Below are 20,845 nucleotides of genomic sequence, written 5' to 3'. Positions count from 1 at the left end.
AATCAGGCAGAGTCAACATGGTTTTCTGATGGGGCATGTTTGACTAATTTATTAGAGTTCTTTGAGGAAGTAACAAGCAAGGTGGATAGAGGGGAACCTGTAAATGTGGTGTACTTGGGTTTCCAAAAGACATTCAATAAGTTGCCACATCAAAGGTTACTTCACAAAATGAAGGCTCATGGTTGTAGCATGTAATAGATTAGCATGGATAAAAGATTGGTTAGCTAATAAGAAGTGGAAAGTAGGGATAAATGGGTAATTTTAGGGTTGGCAAGCAGTAACTAGTCGAGTGCCACAGGCATCAGTGCTGGGGCCTCAACTATTTACAATCTATATCAATGACACAGATGAAGGGACCAAATGTAGGGTAGCTAAATTTGCTGATGGCACAAAGATAGGTAAGAAAGTAAGTTGCCAAAGGGACATAAATAGTCTACAAAAGGATTTAGATAGGTTAAGTGAGTGGCCAAAAAATTGGAGGATGGAGTATAATGTGGGAAAATGTGAACCTGTCCAATTTGGCAGGAAGAATAGCAAATTATTATACTATTTGAACGGAGAGAAACTACAAAACTCTCTAGTGCAGAGGGTTCTGGGTGTCCTGGTACATGGATCACAGAAAAGTTAGTATGTTGGTAAAGTAATGGAATGTTAGTGTTTATTGCAAGGGGAATTGATTGTAAAAGTGGGAAACTATTACTGCTGTACAGAGTGACACCACATCTGGAGTAGCGTGCACAGTCCTGGTCTCCTTACTTAAAATATAATTAGAAGCTGTTCAAGGTTCACATGACTGATGCCTGGGATGAAGGGATTATTTTATGAGGAAAGGTTGAGCAGGTTGGGCCTATACCCATTAGAGTTTCAAAGAACAAGAGGTGGTCTTATTGAAAAATCCTGAGGGGACTTGACAGTGTGAATGCTGAGAGGATGATTCTCCTCGTGGGGGAGTCTAGAACTAGAGGACACAGTTTAAAAATTAGTGGTCTCCCATTTAAGGTTGGAATGAGGAGAAACTTTATCTCTCAAAGCACCATTAGTCTGTGGGATTCCCTTCCCCACAAAGCAGTGGAGGCTGTGTCATTAAATATATTCAAGACTGAGTTAGATAGATTTTTGACCAGCAAAGGAGTCAAGGGTTATGAGGAGCAGACAGGAAAGTAGAGTTGAGGCTACAATCAGATCAGCTATGATCTTATGGAATGGAGCAGGCCACCAGTGTTGGAGTGCTTAAAATCAAGGATGTCTCAGAGGCCAGATTTGGAGAAACATGACTATCCAAGAGAGTTGTAATGCTGGTGGAAATCAAGGTTGGGCAGGGGTTGAGGCCATGGAGAGATTTGAAAACATAGATGAGAATTTTAAAATCATGGTGTTGCTTAAGGGGAAGCCAATTAGGTCAGCAAGCAGAGGGGTAAATGGGACTTGGTGCAATTTTGGACACTTGCAGCAGTTTTGAATAATCTCAAGTTTATAGAGGGTAGAACATGGGAGGCGGGTCTGGATTGCATTGGAATAGTCAAGTCTAACATGGATGGGGGGTTTCAGTAGCACGTGAACTGAGGCAGAGGTGGAAACAGGTGCTGTTATAGAGGTGTGACTAGGCGCTCATAGTAATGGCAATGATATTGGCTTGAAAGCTTATCTCGGGGTCAAATATGATCCAATGTTGCAAACCTTGTTGCCAGGTGGAAAGATGGACTAAGTGGTGCGGGAATAGTTGTTGTCATGGCAACCAAATGACTTTGGTCTTCCCAGTGTTCATTTGGAGGAAATTTCTACTCATCGAGCACTGGATGTCAGATAAGCAGTCTAGAGACAATGGAGGGCTCGAGAGATGATTTGATGAGAGACTGGGTCTGTGGCAGGTGGTGAGGGAACCAACAAGAGGGAAAAACATACTTGACCTCATCCTCAACAACCTGCCTGCTGCAGACGCATCAGTCCGTGACAGTATCAGTAGGAGTGACCACAGCACAGTCGTTGTGGAGATAAAGTCCCACCTTCACATTCAGGATACCCTCCAGCATGCTCAATGGGATAGATTTTGAACAGATCAAGCAACTCAAGACTGGGCATCCATGAGGTGCTGTGGGCCATCAGCAACAGCAGAATTGTACTCAAACACAATCTGTAACCTCATGGCCCAGAATACCCCCCACTCTACCATTACCATTAAGCCAGGGGTTCAACCCTGGTTCAATGAAGAGTGCAGGAGGGAAGGCCAGGAGCAGCACCAGGCATACCTAAAAATGAGGTGTCAACTTGGTGAAGCTATAACAGAGGACTACTTGCATGCCAAACAGCATAAGCAGCAAGTGATAGACAGAGCTAAGTGCTCCCACAACCAAGATCAGAACTAAGCTCTGCAGTCCTGCCACATCCAGTCGTGAATGGTGGTGGGCAATTAAACAACTCACCAGAGGAGGAGGCTCCACAAATATCCCTATCCTCAATCATTGGGTAACCCAGCACATCAGGGCAAAAGATAAGGCTGAAGCATTTGTTACGATCTTCAGCCAGAAGGACCGAGTGGTTGATCCATTTTGGCCTCCTCCAGAGCTCCCCAGCATTACAGATGCCAGTCTTCAGCCAATTCAATTCACTCCATGTGATATCAAGAAACAGCTGAAGACAATGGATAGTGCAAAGGCTGTGGGCCCTGGAAATATTCCTGCAATAGTACTGAAGGCTTGTGCTCCAGAACTTGCCACGCCCATGGCCAAGCTGTTCCAGTACATCTGCAACACTGGCATCTGCCAGGATATGTGGAACATTGCCCAGGTATGCCCTGTACACAAAGCATGACACATCCAACCCATCCAATTACTACCCTATCAGTCTACTCTCCATCATCAGTAAAGTAATGGAGGGGTCACCAACAGTGCTATTAAGCGGCACTTGCTTAGCAATAACCTGCTCACTAACGCCCAGCTTGGGATCTTCCAGGGCCACTCAGCTCCTGACCTCATTACAGCCTTGATTCAAACATGGACAAAAGAGCTGAACTCCACAGGTGAGATGAGAGTGACTGCCCTTGACGTCAAGGCCGTATTTGACTGAATGTGACATCAAGGAGCCCTAGCAACACTGGAGTCAATGGGAATCAGGGGTTGGAGTCATACCTAGCACAAATGAAGGTGGTTGTGGTTGTTGGAGGTCAGTCATCTCAGCTCCAGGACATCACTGCAGGAGTTCCTCAGGGTAGTGACCTCAGCCCAGCCATCTTCAGCTGCTTCATCAATGGCCTTCCTTCTGTCATAACGCTAGAAGTGGGGATGTTCGCTGATGATTGCACAATGTTCAACACCATTCGCAACTCCTTAGATACTGAAGCAGTTCATGTCCAAATGCAGCAAGACCAGGACAATATCCAGGCTTGGGATGGCAAGTGGAAAGTAACATTTGCACCACACAAGTGCCAGGCAATGACCATCTCCAACACGAGAGAATCCAACCATCGCCCATTGATGTCCAATGATATCACCATCACTGAATTCCCTACTTTCAACATCCTGGGGGTTACCATTGACCAGAAACTGAACTGGACTAGCCATATAAATACTATGGCTACAAGAGCAGGTTAGAGGCTAGGAATCCTGCGACAAGTAACTCAGCTCCTGACTTCCCAAAACCTGTCCACCATCTACAAGGCACAAGTCAGAAGCGTGATGGAATTCTCCCCATTTGCCTGGATGAGTGCAGCTCCCACAATACTCGAGAAGCTTGGCACTATCCAGGACAAAGCAGTCTGCTTGATTGGCACCACATCCATAAACATTCACTCCCTCCACCACTGACGCACAGTAGCAGCAGTGTGTTCTATCTACAAGATGCACTGAAGGTATTTACCAAGGCTCCTTCGACAGCACCGTCCAAATCCACGACCACTACCATCTAGAAGGATGAGGGCAGCAGATAGATGGAAACACCACCACCTGGAAGTTCCCCTCCAAGTCACTCACCATTCTGACATGGAAATATATCACCGTTCTTTCACTGTCGCTGTGTCAGACTCCTGGAACTCCCTTCCTAACAGCACTGTGGGTGTCTCTACATGGATTGCAGCTGTTCGAGAAGGCAGCTCACCACCACCTCCTGAATGGCAACTAGGGATGGACAATAGATGCTAGCCCAGCCAGTGAAGCCCACATCCTGTGAATGAATAAAAAAACTTGCTGGGTGTCATCAACATACATGTGGACACTGCTGTGTTTCCAAGTAATGCCACTAAGGAATATAAATGCAATAAAAGGAATATCTAGTATCAAGCTCCTTTTAAGTGAGCCAATGTCACTCTAATATAATGATAAGCAGCCATGTTATCCAGGGAATGGTCAACAATGTAATAATATTCCATTGATTGTTGTGTATTGCACTAAGAGTAACAAATGCTCAGCTGCAGGCAGCTATTATTGAACAATTTTATTTATACCTCCCCAACAGAGAAGGCAGTATAACAGAGGCTCAGCTATTACAATATATTACATATTACGTAATTATATATATACATATATGAAGGCAGAAGAACGTCAATCAGAATGCAAGTCCTTGTCTATTTTTGATGAATGAAAGTTAAAATAAGCCAGAAGGATAATGTATTTCTCCTACTGTGGAAACATAAAAATTGTCAAAGCTTTAAGAATATTGAAGTTCAAGAGCTCAAAAGAATTTTTTAATTGACCAAAATCACCTGAGGCATGACAACTGAAGACCAAATGATATACTATAGCAACAGTAATTGTACTCTGAATGGAAGTAGGTTTGGAGCTGTGAGCAGGGAGACTTGGGCACAGATTCGTAGAAGATTAAACTCAACACCTCAGATGATAAGACTGTTTGTTCTTTAAAAAAGGAAAAGATTAATAAAATTCTAGGATTTATCTAGTTAACAAGTAATGAGCCTATATAAAATTTTAAAACATCAGAGTACAGTGTGCTGTATTAGACTCCAAACTGCAAGAAGGATATTGTGGCCTTAGCAAGGGAAGTGCACAGATTCACAGCATGCTGCCATGTCTTAAATGTAGGTTTGCTGAAATTAACTCTCTATGTCTCTCTTTTTCTCTGTGTTTCATGCTCTTATTCTATTCTCAACTCTTTCATTCCTGCTCTTTCATGGTTTCCCATCTTTGTCCTCATTTTCTCTCTGTATCATCCTTCTGTCTCTTTTTCATTCTCATTCCCTCTTTGATTCCATAGGGGGAATTTTAATAATCTGATGAGAAGGGTGGGCTGTAGGGTGGACACCCAATAACTGAAACCTGTGTTTCCACATGTGTTTTAATGTTTTAATTCCACAGCATGCATCTTTCATAATTTACCCATTTCCTGTCTGGGAAGTTAGCCTGGCTTGGGCAGGGAATGCTCTGGAGAACGCTGCAGGACTAGATAGTTCTGATTCCTGACCCCAGGGGAAGAAGGGGGAATGGTTCGATCCTGGAGGCGTTTGATCAACAATCCCAGGAGAGTGGATTTTGCATGAAGAAGGAATGCTGATGGTGGGGAAACAATGGGCCAGGAGGAAGCAGTCCTCCTCCTCTTGGCCCACAAGGTGTGCTTTAAAGGCAATTTCCTTCTTTCTGAGGCTGTCTCCGTCTACTGCACCTGCCAGAAAAATCCTGACCAACCACAGTTAAGCCTGCAAAGCAGGTTAAACCCAAGATTTCAAGCCTCAGGCTTTCTGGGCCTTGCCCCGCCTGAATAAAATCTGGAGGTCAGTGGACTGGAGTCAACTTCCCGGCAACCTATTTTGTTCCCATATAATTGCTTCCCCATCCCACTTGCTCACCCACGTTAAAATTCCATTTATCCGGTGCATCCCCCCCCCCACCCCCCAACCATGGGCTGGATTTTAACTGCAAGAGAGGTGGATTTGCGTTGGGTGAGGTCGTGGGGGTTAAATTATCAGAAGTCTGTTTCCCAATCAAAACCTGCCTCCATCCCACAAATCTTTAGGTTTTTACTGAAGCCAGGAGGTGGTCAGGCAACCAATCCAACCCAGTGACCCAGGTTCCAGCTTTAAATATGCTAATGAAGCTGTGAGCCATGGGAAATGCAGCAGCTTCCTTAGGCAAGGACTTAGTGGATTCATAAGATAACAGTCTACCTCCTGGATCCAGGTGCCTGTCTGAGGACCCTCCATGACTGGGCTCTCTCTAAGAACTCGGACATCCTCCTCCCCCACCTTCAGTAATTTCCACCCCCCCCATGCCCCAACTTGACATTCCCTGTGGGCCAGGTTAGTGAAAATTCTGCCCCATGTTTCTGCTAATGGTTAGGCAACATATGAATTTTTTTTTTGTTGCAGAGGCTTATGCCATTGAAGATTGATGCTTGGTTTTGCTCACTACTCTTTTGCCAGGCTTTTAATTAGCTGTGATTTGTGTTTGTGTGCACATGAAGAATGTGACGTCTAGGAAATAAACATTTTGCATTTTGAGGGCCCAGTGTTGGCATTTAACTTTCCCAGATCAAGCTCCTTTTACAAAACCCCAATAATGTGCCTCACCTTAACTTCAGAATTGAAACTACTACTGCACCATAAATGTTTTGAAGCTAAGTAAGATGGCTAAATATGTAGCAGATGTAAAACCAAAGTGGTCAATTCTAAAGCAGAGCAGAATAAGCTGCAGGAGAATTTCAATATACTCTGAAATGGGAAGGAAGGTACAGACAAAATATGATATGGACTATTGCAAAGTGCCAGCCTCTCCTTACCTGTCCCTGAAACCCTCATCTATGACTTTATTACCTCTAAATTTGGCGATTCTACTGCTCTCCTGACTGCCTCCACCCATCTTCATTTACCAATAAACTTGAGCTCATACAAAACTCTGCTACCTGTATCCTAACTCGCATCAAGTCCCATTCAACTATTAGCCCATGTGCCCACATCCTATATTTAGTTCCTTTATTCTTTCATGGGATGTGGGTGTCACTGGCAAGGCGAGCATTTGTTGTCCAACCCTAATTGCCTCACAATTTGGGTTGGGCAACAAATTCAGAGGACAGTTAAGAGTCAACCACATTGCTGTGGGCCTGGAGTCACATGTAGGCCAGACCAGGTAAGGATGGCAGATTTCGTCCTTAAAGGGCATTAGCGACCAGATGGGTTTTTACAACAATAGCTGATAGTTTCATGGTCACCATTACTGAGGCTAGCTTTATTCCAGTTTATTAATTGAATTAAAATGCCACCAGCTGCTGTGGTGGGATTTGAATCCATGTTCCCAGAGCATTAGCTTGGGTCTCTCCAGTGACATTATCACTATGCCACCATCTCCCCATGCTTTCAGCTAAACTCTGGAGTTTCTCCCCTAACTGTCTTCGCCTCTCTATCTCTCACTCCTATTTTAAAACTTACCGTTTTGACCAAATGTTTGGTCATCTGTCCTGATATCTTTTTCTGTGGCTTGGTGTCAGATTTTCTAACAATTCTCTGAAGTGTGTTTGGAACTTTTTCTTACAACAAAGGGGTTTTACAAATGAACACTCTTATTTTTCATTGTCACTATTGTGTCCACCAATAATTATTGCTGTCAGTAATCAAATGGAAAATGAAACAGATCTGGATCCTGATTGCCAATAAATTGAAGCTTTCATAGGTAAATTTCTTACTGCAACTAATGGGTCTTTCCTTACGTTCAAAGACCTGTAGGTTCCTTTCCTATCAGGATGAGGCCATGCATGAAGTGAATGTCGACTTCAAGCAGGCATCCAATATGTCAGGGCAATGAAGGTGGCATTGGCAGAAACTCATAGGTGATGTCATCTCACTTATCCAAAGTGGTATATTTTGACATCAAAAGGGGCAAATGCAAGAAACACCGACCCCCACTGCTTGCAGGAACCCTGGCATTGCCTAATTGAGGTAGAGGCCTTGCCTAATTTGGTCCTCTCCTTCTTCACAAGGTCCATCTTTTTTATCAGCTAGTATTAAAACAGGAAAAATGCTGCATCCTTTTTTTTTGTTCCTTTATGAACTGGAAGTGTGTCTAAGACAAAATCTTTTGCTGTTGTCATCTTAGTCCTCTCTCTTCAGTCTTGGAAATTTCATGGGTCCTTCCAAAAACTTTGAATGTCGTGCCCTTAAACTTACATTCCCCTGACTCTGATCTTGAAAATTAAGTATCCTGTAACTGTTGTTCCCATCAACAGTTCACTCCCTGTAACCCCAGTAACTCTTGATCTAGACCTGTGTTAATAAACTGACCTTGAAAAATCGGATACATAAAACACACTACCATTTAAGTCATTTTATGACCCCCATAGAAACTGTTAATTTTTAATAAGAAATATAATTCCCCAGTGACCAACACAAAGTATCATATGACAAGATTTCATGTTTCTGTAACTAACTAAAACCAATATCAACTAAACATTACTTAGGAGGCAACTAATACACTACACTACAGAAATGGTATTTCCTATGAACTTGTTAACACAAATGGAAATGCCACACCACATTTATACATTATACCACACCCTCAGTAGAAATGTAGTTCTGCATTTAAAGTCCCCAGGATCTTCCTAGATTTAATAGTAATTCTTCTCCCTGCCCCACCAGGATGAATCTTCCAGCGTCCTTCTAAACAAAGTCCCCATCACTTACCCTTCTGAGCATACTCAAATGGACTTCCAGTAGCAAAGGCCCCACTGGCGACTCTTTGGCCTTTAACTCTCCACAAGCTTCATTTCTTTGAAGAGGGGATATGTCCTCACTAGCATTCTGCTTGGAGTTTAACCCTCACTAGCATTCTGCTTGGAGTTTAACCTGAAAACAGCCTTTTTTCCCTCTGCTTGGCATTGCAGCACCTGTTGTGGGTTGTCTTCCCCAAATCTCTCTGGCTGACTCTTAGGGTCTGTGAACCTGTACAGGAACAGCTGCCTCCTCCTTCATGTCCAGGTGTTAAAGCTTGCATCTTACTTTCCATAGGTTTTGACTTAGGCCCCTGACCTATAGCAACCAGGTCACATGGGCTTGCTTTTGGGCAGATTTCATAGGAGGTAACATTCCCCTCTCCAAACCATTTCATTTTCCCTTGAATTAAGAGGACAGTTTAAAATGTAACCATCTTATAAAGTTAGCACTCATAGCAATGTGCATAACTTGTTTGTAACCAGCGAGTATAAACATTGTCCAATACAAAAGCAAGATACTGTAGATATTGAAAATCTAAATGAAAACAAAAATTGCTGAAATACTCAGCAGGTCAGGCAGTGTCTGTGTAGAGAGACAGAGTTAATGTTTCAAGTAGCTAACTTTTCATCAGAACCGCCCCCCCCCCCCCCCCCCCCCCCCCACCCCCACCAACCCCCGCACCACCCACCCTGCTCTGGTGAAAGGTCATCCACCTGAAACGTTAACTCTGTCTCTCTACAAATAAACTGTGCCCATACTAGATAACCTAGGTTACAGTATGCACTTATGCCACACTTGATTGGCTTCAAATTTTCAATGCATGTAAATTATGTTTGTATCTTGTGTCACACACGCAACTCTACTTTCCTGGCAGTTTTGTGAATAAGAAGGAGGGCGAGAGAAAAGAAGCACAAGCCTCAATAACACAAACCATTGACTGTGGCAGCTGATAGGCTGTAGATAAGGAGTCAACACCCTGGATCAAATTTGAATATTTTCTGCAAATTTTGCAAATAAATGCAGTCTGTACTTCTTCCAGTCTGTTGATGGAGGTTGCTGCTGTATCTGATTGATCTTGCAGTGTTTCAAGGTGGTGGGTTGTTGCCTGTGCTATTAGTGAATTTAATGAATGTTTTAACAGAGAGAGATTTAGTAGAGTTTTATCTCCTAATATTTTATCTAATTTGTATTATTTTGCCACTATTACATAGGGTTCAAATTATAATTGTTTCTAGCTTTTAAAATGAATGTGGTAATGAAGAAATTCTTCATTTCTATCCAGCACAATATTTATGTGAAGTAAGCATTGCAAATTCAATTCCCAGCTTGTTGTGGCCTTTCCTGAGGAAACAGCAGCTTTGTCAGAGGTGCCATTGAGCAAAGGATGATCTTATAGATTCAATCTTGTTATTCAAATTTAAGTTTTTATTTGTCCCTCTATCTTTGGGATTGAAATTGCACGAGGAAATACCCAAGATGCCTGTATGTAAATATGCAACATAATATTGAGACTGGAGATTTAATGTTACTGTATACTGAGTTAGCTGCTTTCAGTTGAGGGGGCACTAATTGCCTGAATGCCCCAGCCACTGTCTACGTATGCCCCCATTATAGTTTTTCTCTAATGTGTTCCCCACTCTGAAAACCTCTCCTCAGTTTACCTTTTTTTCACTTTTACTCCCTGGTCAATTCGACTGTTCATCACATATTTACTGTTCCTTGTCAAAATGCTTGCCTACTGAGTCCATTGCACCCCTCCTCTGACTCTGTGCTTTTCCACCTCATCTGGCTCCAAGGCTCTATTCTTGACCATTTGTTCTCATCTGAATTCTGTGCCTTGGTACATCACCTCCTTCCTCAAAAATGAAGTTTGTAATACCCTGGCTGTTTACAAAGTGTAATTTGATACGCTTTTACATATCCTTAATTAACAATGCAGACACTCCTTGAAACTCTCAAATTCTTCTTCCAGATAATTATTTGTTCATTGTTCTCTGCTGTGCATTTTATTTAGATTTTCAATGTGTGTACATTGCACACAGCAATAGTTCTGAGACAGTTTGTTTAAATAGATATTGAGTATTACATTTCTATTCTCCACATTGCTGATTGTACTGAATGAGGCATGTTTTGTTATTCAGTATGTTGATACAATTCATTCCAATTACATAACCTTCAGAGGACTGGAGGACACTGCTAACATTGTTCCATTATTAAAGAGAGGAAGGGATTGACCAGGAAATTTCAGGCCAGCCAGTCTAACTTTGGTGGTGGGGAAGTTGCTAGAAAGAATTCTGAGGGACAGATTATATCTACACTTGGAGAGACACGGATTAATCAGGGATAGTCAGCATGAATTTGTTAAGGGAAGGTCGTTTTTGACAAATTTGATCAAATTTTTTGAGGAGGTAACCAGGAGTGTTCATGAGGGTAATGCATTTGATGTGGTCCACATGGACTTTAGCAAAACTTTTGATAAGGTCCCTCATGGCAGACTGGTCAGGAGAGTGAGAACCCATGGGATCCAAGGCAAAGTGGCACATTGGATCCAGAATTGGCTGAGAGACAGGAAGCAGAGGGTGATGGTAGAGGGATGTTCCTGTGACTGGAAGTCTGTTTCCAGCAGGGTTCCACAGGGCTTGGTGCTGGGGCCCTTACTGTTTGTGGCGTACATAAATGATTTGGAATTAAATGCAAGGGGTATGATCAAGAAGTTCACAGGTGACACGAAAATTGGTAGGGTGGTAAATAGTGAGGACCCGTAAACTGCAGGAGGATATAAATGGACTGGTCACGTAGGCAGAGCAGTGGCAAATGGAATTCAACCCAAAAATGCACTTGGGGAGGGCTAACAAGGCAAGGGATTACACTATGAATGGTAGGACCCTGACAAGAACTGAAGATCAGAGGGACCTTGGTGTGCATATCCACAGATCCCTGAAGGTAGCAGGGCAGGTAGATAGGTGGTTAAGAAGGCATATGGGATACTTGCCTTTATTAGCCGAGGCATCGAATACAAGAGCACGGAGGTTATGCTGGAACCGTATAAAATGCTGGTTAGGCTACAACTGGAGTACTGCATGCAGTTCTGGTCACCACATTATAGGAAGGATGTGATTGCACTGAAGAGGGTGCAGAGGATATTTACCAGGATACCGCCTAGGCTGGAGGGTCTCAGCTATGAGGAAAGATTGGATAGGCTGGGGTTGTTTTCCTTGAAGCAAAGAAGGTTGAGAGGGGACCTGATAGAGGTGTATAAGATTATGAGGGACATAGATTGGATGAATAGGAAGGCACTTTTTCCATTAGTAGAGGGAACAATAACCAGGGGCATAGCTTTAAGGTAAGAGGTAGAGGCTAAGAAGGGAGTTGAGGAGAAATTTTTTTCACCCAACGGGTGGTAGGAGTCTGGAGCTCACTGCCTGAAAGGGTGCTTGAGTCAGAAACTCTCATAACATTTAAGAAGTATTTAGATATTCACTTGCATTGCCATAGCCTCCAGGACTATGGGCCAATTGTTGGAAAATGGGATTTACGGGCGTGGACATAATGGGCCAAATGGCCTCCTTCTGTGCTGTAAACATCTGAGTCTATGGGCAGAATTTTCTGCTTGGGGGTTTGGGTGGTGAGCAGGAGCAGGCACAGGCGGGTGCAGACCGCGATCGGATCCGCGCCACCATTTTACGCAGTCGGGCCAATTAAAGCCCGTCCAGCATATTTGCCGACTCCCGTGGATAGCGGGAGTGTGCGCGCGGTGGCGGGCGTGCACAGACCGCCGGCTCCAATGGCGACCCAGCAGTCAGTTTAAAGGAATGTCTGGCAGCCTCCTGTAGGCTGCTCACAATGGCCAGTTCCAGGGCGCACCAGAAGGGTTCGGGTGAGCAGGCCAGGCTGGAGGGAAGGGTAGTGGGGGGCCAATGCGCCCCTCGCTTTTCTGATGACTGCCTTGCTGCCCTCCTCGAGGAGGTGGCAGCACGGTGGGAGGTATTGGTCCCCCCAGACGGGAGGAGGAGGCCCCCCCAACATGACCAAACGTGCCTGGGAGGAGGTGGTGGAGGTGGTGAGCTCCCACGATGTGGTGCGGTGCACTTGGATCCAGTGCCGCAAGCGCTTCAACAATTTGTTGCGCTCTGGCAGAGTGAGTACCATGTTGGCATTGGGCATTTAACCCAGCAAGTAGCCTTATCCTTTGAGCCACCCCACCCCACCCCTCCCCCAAAGTCTTACTGTTGTGACTGCATTGAATCATGTGGGGCAGTTTTCCTTCGCTGGGTGGCCAAGGAGATAGTGAGGTCAGCCTGAGTGCGTTACGAGGATTTGAGTTCTCCCCCGCACGATGTGTTGCTCTTAGTTGCACAAGACTAGTTTGCACAAGAGATGCAGCTAGGCACATACTGAGAACTCCAACATATGTCCTATTCACGGTGATGAGATTGTGGAAGGGAAGCCTCATGGTCTCGTGGCCAAGAGCCATCTGCTGTCCTCGACTCTGAACGTAGTTGCGCCTCCTTGCTAAGGGAGGAAATATCGTGTGGTTCCCAATGTGATGTACGCAATATGTGTTCAAGGGGGGTTTGGGGGGTGGTGGGGAGCAGGCGTACCATCTTTGTCTGAGTGATCAGCAGCAGGGAGAAGAGGCACTGGAGGCCTAATATGTCCCACTCTGATTGGGGTGTGGCGTGTGCATGCAGAGTCCATGTGCAATTTGTCCTAATGAATGATCTTCTCTCTTTCCCAGGAGAAGAATGTTCACAGCACCTCCGAGCATGTGAGGACTGGAGGTGGCCAGGCACAGCTATCCATATTAACCCAGTTCAAGCAGGAGGCCCTTGAGCTGGAGAGGTGGCATACATCCAGGTCTACTGGTGTCGGTGAGGCTGGGGTGGCACGGCCAGGTATTTATGCCCAACAGTGAGATCCGCATTGTCCTCCCAGCAGCCATAGCACTGATGATTGTCAAATTAGTTATTGTTGCAACGTTGCAGGGTCATAGAGTAATACAGTCATAGAGGTTTACAGCACAGAAAAAGGCCCTTCGGCCCATTGAGTCTGTGCCAGTCAAACAAGTACCTAACTATTCTAATCCCATTTTCCAGCACTAGGCCCATAGCCTTGTATGCCATGGCATTGCAAGTGCACATCCAAATACTTCTTCAATGTCATGAGGGTTTCTGCCTCTACCACCCTTTCAAGCAGTGAGTTCCAGATTCCCACCACCCTCTGGGTGAAAAAAATCTTCCTCACATCCCCTCTAAACCTTCTGCCCTTTACCTTAAATCTATGCCCCCTAGTTATTGATCCCTCCACCAAGGGGAAAAGTTCCTTCCTATCTACCCTATCTATGCCCCTAATAATTTTATACACCTCAATCATGTTCCCCCTCAATCTCCTCTGCTCCAGGGAATATAACCCCAGTTTATCTAACCTCTCCTCATAACTAAAACTCTCTAGCCCAGGCAACATCCTGGTAAATCTATGCGGATTCCAGAACTGCACGCAATACTCTAGCTGTGGCCTAACCAGTGTTTTATACAATTCCAGCATAACCTCCCTGCTCTTATATTCTATGCCTCAGCTAATAAAAGGCAAGTATCCCATATGCCTTCTTAACCACTTTATCTACTTGTCCCTCTACCTTAAGGGACCAGAGGACATGCACACCAAGGTCCCTCTGATCCTCGGTACTTCCCAGGGTCCTACCATTCATTGTGTATTCCCATGCCTTGTTTGTCCTGCCCAAGTGCATCACCTCACACTTACCTGCATTAAGTTCGATTTGCCACTGGTCAGCCCATCTGACCAGCCCGTCTATATCCTCCTGTATTCTAATGGTATCCTCCCCACTAGTTACCACCCCAAAAATGTTTGTGTCAATTGGTTCTGGAAGGTTGAGCGCATAATGACCCAGGGGGACAGGGATGAAGTTTGTCAATGTGTGCACGCTAACTGATCCACTGTCCTTGTTCTTCCTTTCAGCATCATCGGAGAACGGCCGGAAGGAGGAGCAGCAGAGGCCCCCTCTCACTCCTGAGGGACCTGAAGTCTCACCAGCGTCACACCATTTCTGCCAGGCAGGCACCAGCGCAGATACTAGCGTCTCGGTGGGAATTGGAACATCGGCTAGTTTCCTGGGGCACAGCGGTGAAGGCACTTCACAGTCGCTGGAGGAGCTGGCAGAGACTGAGAGTGCCCATGGCTCCAGCAGTTGGAGGACTGTAGGGGACCAGGCACATGCTCAGTCGGTGGCTGATGATGTGCCCCTGGACTCATCTGCGACGCAGCAGCTGCAGGAAATGTGGCCGGGTGTGCGGAAGCATCTGGGTGTGACACATGAGACTATGCTTGGCTTGGTCTCCATGGTGGAGGAGCTTACGTGGACGTTCGCCAAAGCAATGAGCCTCATGTCCAAGTGCCATGTGTCCTCCATGGAGAGCATGGCGACTCTCCTGGAGAGCCTCCTCCAGGAGACTCGCCAGGGCTTCCTGGGGATGTGCTCTGACCAGCAAGTCCTCACATCGGCAATGAGCTCAGCTGGTCGCTGCCAGTGTGGGAGATGGTCTGGGTATCAAGCTTCCCAGCTCATTGTCCATCCATCCACGGTGAGCAGGGAGGCCCGAGGCGACCTCATGTTGGCGCAGCAGCTGCCTGTCATCTCTGCAGGCTCCTCTCAGGACGCTCCAGATGAGGGCAGCAGCTCCTCCGCCCCTCTCCCAGTAATTGTATCATTCGGTGAGGCAGCGACGACTAGGGAGATGCCAGCTGTGGAACTGGCAGCTCCCTACCAGGCGGGGCCAGCACAGGCTCCATGAGCCAGGTCATCAAGGCCAGCAGGATAGCAGAGTCAGCAGGCTGTCCCAGGCGCCACTCCGAGCGATGGGGCAGCACCAAGACGTAGCACATCCGGCACACCATGGGTTTTTCACTGATGCTTTTGTGTTGGCCCGAGATTAGGTCCTTATCATTTATTTTTGATTGTTTACACTAGTGTTTAAGAGCTGTGAGAATTTCTGAATCACACATTAAATGCCAGGTGTGTGACCATGGCTGAGGGTAGCTCATTTCTTCTGCATGTGTATGTTTAAGAAAAGTGTCATGAGTGTTTCTTTGAACATTCAACTTTATGTACAAGGCCCTTAGTTCCTGTTGATGACCTGGCAGATTTTGCACTTAGGTGTCGAGTATCAAGGTGCCAGGCAAGGCTGGTCCTGGTGATCCATGTGTTGTGCTAGCTGAAAGCTCGTTGGATTAAAGCCACCCAGGTGTCCCTGCCTCCTTGGTGTAGTCCCGGGTCAGCATCTACCCCCTCAGCATTCCCCTGTGCCTGCTCATCCTCAGAATCACTGCTGGACTCATTGTGTGCAGCCAGACACTGTGTCGACTTCTTCATCGTCCACTGTGGCCCCCCCTTTCCAGCGCAAGATTGTGGAGAGTGCAGCATGCAACCACTATCAGCGACGCATGATCTGGGGGGTACTGGAGTGCGCTCCCTGAGCAGTCCAGGCATTGGAAGGGCTTCTTCAGAAGACCGATGGTTCTCTCAACCACCGCCCTTGTGGTGCCGTGGTTCCTATTGTACCGCTGCTCAGCTCCTGTTCTTGGATGGCGGAGAGGTGTCATGAGCCACCTTCTGAGGGGATAGCCCTTGTCATCCAGCAGCCATCCATCCAGCCGGGCTGGAGCACTGAAGAATCCCGACACCTGGGAGTGTCTGAGGATGTAGGTGTCATGGGAGCTGCCTGGGTTTCTTGCACAGACTTGTAGAATCAGCATCCTGTGATCACACACTATCTGCACGTTCATGGAGTGAAAGCCCTTCCTGTGGATGAAGGCTCCAGGCTCACCTGCTGGCGCCTTGATGGCCACATGTGTACAGTCTATTGCATCCTGGACATGGGGGAAGCCAGCAATGGGCGCGAAGCCTCTGGCTCACTGTGTCTGGCTTGCCTAGTCCTAGCAGAAGTGGATGAAGGTCAATGCACGCCTGAACAGAGCGTCTGTAACCTGCTTGACACAAGTGTTTACAGCTGATTGGGAGACACCGCAAAGATCACCCACCAAGCCCTGGAAGGAGCCAGAGGCATAGAAGTTGAGGGCAGCTGTGACCTTCAGAGCCACTGGCATGGGGTGTCCACCCACACAGTTAGCGGAGATCTCAGGGCCACTCATCTGACAGATGTAGTTGACTGTCTCCCTTGAAAGTCAGAGCCTCCTTCGGCACTGCACCTCAGCCATATTGAGGTAGCTGCTTCGCCACCTGTAAACCCTGGCAGCAGGATAGTGGTGCCTTCTGCGGCCCCTTGCACCTTGGACAACCTCTTGGCCCTGTGCCTCTCCTCCTAAAGGTGGCTCCACTGGAGGCTGAATGTGCACTCCTGGCCTCCTCTTCCTTCTAGCCCTCCCTTCCTCCTCAGAGGAGCTGCCTCCAGTGGACAGATCAGCTCCCATACCCAGGCTGAGGGAAGGCTTCCTGAAAGCTACAGGCCCGCAAAAGATTCCTGACTGCAGAGTGCTGAGCTGAAGGTTAAAAGTCCAGAAAAAGCTGCTGGGATGTGTTCTGTAGTACTGCAGATCACACAGGCAAGTTTAAAATACTTGACAAAGCAGATTCACGACCCCACTGAGCCCTCTTATCCCACCCGTGGATGAGGTTAATAGAAAAGTCTCTTACCCGCCTGCCCGTTGCGCCCATGCGCCGACCCGAAGATCGCGCAGGCGCCGAAAAATCGGCATCGATTGAAGACTAAAGGGCCTTAACTGGCCCCTTAATTAATGGCGGGCGCATGTCGGCCTTCATCGCGTGCCCACCCAGCAAAATATCGTGATGACACGCGGTGACGTCGGGCCGCTCACATGACATCACCGCGCGGACGTGCACGGCCCACCCCCCACACGTCAAATGGAAAATTCTGCCCATATGAGTCTATAACCATCAAGTAATGGCAGAATAATTTGAAAAAGCTAATTTTCATCTTGATCTGCACACTGAAACAGCTATACGCACAATAGTATCTTAACCTAAAATAGATCAATATTTTAATAGTGATGTTGATTTTAAGTTAAAATTTGATCTCAAAACATGCATTTATAATTCAAATGGGCCCTCCTAATAAACCCACTCTTCAAAAGATTTCATAAACATCGACTCTACAGGAACAAAGATCCCCATTGGACTTTGAACACTAAACCATGGAACTTTCCACATTCTCAATGGAGTGTCATGTGTAAACTCCCAGTGGAATCACAACATTGATGGACAATTCAGACAACTGTGCAAAATAGGTCACAGGTAAAACCAAAGATGAGCAAAGGTCGTTTAGTGTCTTAAACCTCACCCTTCTAGCATACTAAAAAGAGGGAAGCTTTAAAGGTTGGTGAGAACATGAGTGTAAAGGTGCAACAATCTATGCTGAAGAGGATGTGGCTGGGAGAATTTTAGAGGAGCTGCAATTTTTGATTTGGGATACAAATCTTGGTGTCATTCAGCCAGGAGATGGCTGCCATTTTTAAGGATTTCTGTAACAGTGGTCATGAGAATAGGATTGATGCTGCTAAGTGGAAATCGGATATCTTAGAGATGGCGCAACTTGGTATTTGAACAGATGGGTGCACTTGTGGAGTTGCGTAAAGATCTGAGATATTCAATCCGTCTGGCTATGTTTAGTCCAGCTAGGGAACGCTGTAAAGATATTCAAGTAGTTCAGATTGGTTGATTGGATTCTGAAAAAAATATGTGAAACCTTCCTAACTGCCATTTTCTTTTCACTTTGCAGCTTTAAATCTCTCGTTTCTTCATGTTTTCATGCAACTACTTCCACCAATAAATTTTCAAATTTCTATTTATCCTTTACATTGGCCCCAGGAGCAACTCTGCACCTCAATTCAGCCTTGTTCCTAGCCTTACCTCCAGGAAATACCTCTTCAGCTCCAAATGCCTCTTGTTCCCATATTCCACCCCTATTCCTACACTCCATTTGAGGAACAGCTCAATTGACCTTGAACCCCAGCATTTGCTGCTCCCAGTTGGCAGGACATAGAAATGTAATCCCTCTTCATCCATGCTCCAGCTCATGCTTTGCAAACTTCTTTACTGCTTAGCCACATGTTGAATTACTCACCTGAATACTCCATCAAGTTGCTTTTTGGAGGCAAAGTCTATGAAGCTCTCAGAGACAGTGGCTAAGATAAACCCAGATTGAAACCAGAGAAAGGTCACATGACCCAGCTCTTGGGTGAAATGTACTGATTTGAACTGACAGTGACAAACTGCCACAGGGACAAAAGGGGCAATAGCTTTACCCCCTCTCTCTTTCTCTGAAATCTCTCTCATCAAACCTGAGTTGTTTGTGATTTGAAAACCCACCAGAAGATCTCATTGCTGCACACTGAGTGCTCTTAAAGGTGGACTTGAAAGCAGCCCCACTGTCACCAAGAGAAAAGAGAATCAACCAGCCATGACAACAGAGTGACTGCTCCAGTGAGAAACCCCAAGTACTAGCAGCTACTGTGGAAAATGACTTTTCAGCTGTAAACATGCATTCAGACAATCCATGAATATTTTTTACTTGGCCAAGCTTTAAGATCTGATACTCTGTGAAGTTTTATCTATTTTTGTGTATGCTTGGGGGTGGGGGTGAGGTGGGGTGCTGTTGTGTGTATGTGCTTTATGCATTATTAGGAAGTTGGATATATTCCTGCATTTTGAACTTTGTTTGTAATTAATTTCTGAATCTTTACTTGAGTGAGTTTTAGCAGAGCTTTAGAGTTAAACTAACTCTTTACTTCATTGAATTTTACATCCAGTTTGAAAGGGAGAAGAGTGGGTCCAAGACTAGTATCTTAAGCTTCAATAAAGATAACTAGGTGGGGATGAAAGCTGAGCTAGCTGAAGTGAACTGGGAAGATGGGCTAGGGGATAGATCAATAGAGAAGCAGCAGCAAACATTTAAGGGAATATTTTAGAGAATTCAGAATAAGTACATTCCTGTAAGATAGAAAAATGCTAAGGGGAGGACCCACCATCCATGGTTAACTAAAGAAGCTAAGGAAAGCATCAAACCTAAGGAAAAAGCATACAACTCCGCAAAGATGAGTAGCAGGACAGATGATTGGACAGAATATAAAGAACGACAGAGAATGATTAAGAGGTTGATCAGGAGAAAGACTTTAGTATGAGAGGAAGCTAGCTAGAAATGTAAAAATGGACAGCAAGAGTTTCTACAGGTATTTAAAAAGGAAAAGAGTAAGTAAAATGAGCGTTGGTTCTCTAGAGAGTGGCAATGGAGAGTTAATAGTAGATAATAAGGAAATGGGAAAAAAATCAACAAATATTTTGCTTCTGTGTTCACTATAGAGGATACAAAGAACATTCCAGTAATGGCTGCAAATCAGGAGGTGAAAGGAAGAGAGGAACTTGGTGAAATTGAAATCACTCAGTAAACAGTATTAAGCAAATTGATGGAGCTGCAGGCTGGAAAGTCTCCGGGACCTGATGGATTACATCCTAGGGTCTTAAAAGAGGTGACTAATGAGGTAGTCGATGTGCTGGTGTTAATTTTCCAAAATTCGCTAGATTCTGGAAAGGTTCCATCGGACTTGAAAATAGCAAATATAACCCCTCTATTCAAGAAGGGAGAGAGGCAGAGAACAGGAAACTATAGGCCAGTTAGCTTGACGTCTGTTGTGGGGAAGTTGTTCGAATCAATCATTAAGGAGGTTAAAGCTGGGCACTTAGAAGAGCTCAAGGCAATCGGAAAGAGTCAGCATGGTTTTGTGAAGGGAAAATCATGTTTAAAAAATTTATTGGAGTTTTTTGAAGGACTAACATGCACAGTAAATAAAGGGGAGACTGTAGACGTACTGTCCAGAAGGCATTTTATAAGGTGCCACATCAAAGGTTATTACAGAAAATAAAAGCACGTAGTGTAGGGGATATTAGCATGGCTGGCAGAAAGCAGAGAGTAAAGGGGTCTTTTTCTGATTGGCAGGATGTGACGAGTGGAGTCCCATTGGGGTATGTGCTGGGGCCTCAACTTTTTACGATTTACATCAATAACTTAGATGAGGGGAGTGAAGACATGGTAGCTAAATTTACAGATGACACAAAGATAGGTAGGGAGGTATGTTGTGAGGAGGACATGAGGAGGTTGCAGATGGATATAGATAGGTTGAGTGAGTGAGCAAAGATCTGGCAAATGGAGTTTA

Source organism: Cetorhinus maximus, chromosome 7 (genome assembly GCF_964194155.1).
Source record: "Cetorhinus maximus chromosome 7, sCetMax3.hap1.1, whole genome shotgun sequence".
Lineage (NCBI taxonomy): Eukaryota > Metazoa > Chordata > Chondrichthyes > Lamniformes > Cetorhinidae > Cetorhinus > Cetorhinus maximus.
Note: the sequence above shows the minus strand (reverse complement) of the source record.